General features: G+C 41.3%; 1 non-coding gene across 1 annotated transcript; it reads left to right on the top strand.

Annotated features, from left to right (window-relative positions):
- The first annotated feature begins 1,278 nt into the window (after positions 1-1,278).
- Positions 1,279-1,385, top strand: LOC136225099 (small nucleolar RNA R71). Its single transcript, XR_010686836.1, has one exon. It is a non-coding gene; the product is annotated as a small nucleolar RNA R71 (small nucleolar RNA).
- Positions 1,386-2,016: the final 631 nt, after the last annotated feature.

Raw genomic sequence — 2,016 nt, 5'->3', positions numbered from 1 at the left:
CTTCGACTATGCCTTTCGGGTATCGGATTGATCGATCAGCTAGTTGAACTGTGACCTTTGTAGGTATTGGTTCTCCTAACCCCAATTGCATATAAATTGAATAAGGCATAAGGTTCTCCTAGATCACATAGGGCGTTTTGAATAGTGAGTGTTCCTATTGAACAAGGTATCGAAAAACTCCATGGATCTTTTAGCTTCTTCGGAAGTTGCTGTTTGGCTTGTAGAATTGAGGAGCTATCTCTGTTCAGTTGTACCATAGCTACACTTTCCAACTTCTTCTTGTTGGTGAGTAGGTCTTTCAGAAACTTGGCATACATTGACATTTCGGATAAAGCTTCGATGAAAGGTATATTGATGTGCAGTTTTGTCAGTTGTTCCAGAAAGCTCTTGTGTCGCTTCTCGCAATTTTGCTGCTTCAGTCGTTTTGGGTATGGTACTCGTGTTTCGTATTGAGGCGCAACTAGTTCGTCTTCAACCAACTGTTTATCTTTCTTCTGTTGGGGTGCAGCTGTTTGCACATTTGGCTCAGCTATTCTTCCTGCAGCAGATTTATCAACAGTATTAGATAATTCATTGCCTCCTCTTAACATAATAGCATTGACCTCTTCTTTTGGGTTGGTCACTGTGTTGCTTGGGAGTGTGCCTTTCTCCTTTGAAGATATGACCGTTGCAAATTGTTGCATTTGAGTCTCAAGGTTCTTTATGGATGACTGTGTCTGCTTCATGAACTGCAGCATCATGGACTCCAAATCAGGTTTTCCTTCTTGTTGAGCAGTTGGTTGCCTCTGATTATCCTGCCATGAGAAGTTAGGATGGTTTCTCCACCCAGAGTTATATGTGTTCGAATAAGGATTAGGTGGTTGTCAAGCGATGAAATCGCATTGTTCTTGCATGGATGCTCTTGGCTTGATTCCCGGACAATCGATTGATCTATGAGGGCCACTACAGAAATCACAACCATCAGGTGATAGTATCTCAATAGGGGCAGATGGTTGCGTGTTAATTGCGAAGACATTCATCTTTCCCATTGTTTTGACCAGTTGTTCCATTTGTGAGGAAAGTTTACTGATAGCCTCGCTATTTGCATTGTTTGTAACCCTCTTTCCATCACTTCGTACTGAGTGCCAGTTATAACTTGTGTTGACAACTCTTTGAATTAGCTCGTATAATGCTTGAGGTTCAAGTTCCTTTGGATTTCCATTAGCAACTGATTCAATCCGGATCTTGTATGAGTTGGTTACCCCGTTGTAGAAGTTTTGAACCTACATCCACATGGGTATGCCATGATTTGGTACTCTTTTCAATAATTCCTTGTATCTCTCCCATGCTTCGGATAATGATTCATCTTCCTCTTGGAAGAAATGCGAGACCTTATTCCTTAGCTTGATTGCTTGTCTGGGGGGGGGAATATTTCATCAGGAATAGTGTAGCCATTTCCTCCCAATTTGTGATAGAACCTAGTTGTAAATTCTTCAACCAATTCTTCGCCTTATCCTTCAAGGAAAAGGGAAACAGCTTGAGTTTGATCACCTCATCACTTTCATTTATGTGGGTGCAAAATGTGTTGCACATTGTGACAAAGTCTTGAATGTGAGCATTTGGATCTTCATTTGGGTATCCACCAAACTGCACAGCTGTTTGCAACATTTGGATCATTGAAGCTTTCACTTCAAATAGGCGATTTCCTTCATTTGGTATCACAATACACGACGAATGACCTTCAATGGATGGTCTGGAATAGTTCTTCATCCGCAACCTCTGGTTGCCATTGTTGTTATTGTTTTCGTTAACACCGTTGTTTTCAACATGACCCTCCCCATGGTTCAATGCTTGTTCAGGATCTGGTATTTCGTTTTCGCGATTCATTCTAGCACGTTTAGCTTCTCCAAGTAGTCTTCTTCTTATTCTATAGGTTCTCTCAATCTCGAGGTCCACAGGGAGAATAGGAATACCTGCTCTTTGCATAAACATCTAGAAATTGAAACACAAAAACTGGACAAACAGGTGGTTATCGGG

The sequence above is a fragment of the Euphorbia lathyris genome, chromosome 3 (assembly GCF_963576675.1).
Source record: "Euphorbia lathyris chromosome 3, ddEupLath1.1, whole genome shotgun sequence".
Taxonomy (NCBI): domain Eukaryota; kingdom Viridiplantae; phylum Streptophyta; class Magnoliopsida; order Malpighiales; family Euphorbiaceae; genus Euphorbia; species Euphorbia lathyris.
The sequence above is the reverse complement of the archived record's forward strand: the minus strand, read 5'-3'. Positions and strand labels throughout refer to the sequence as shown.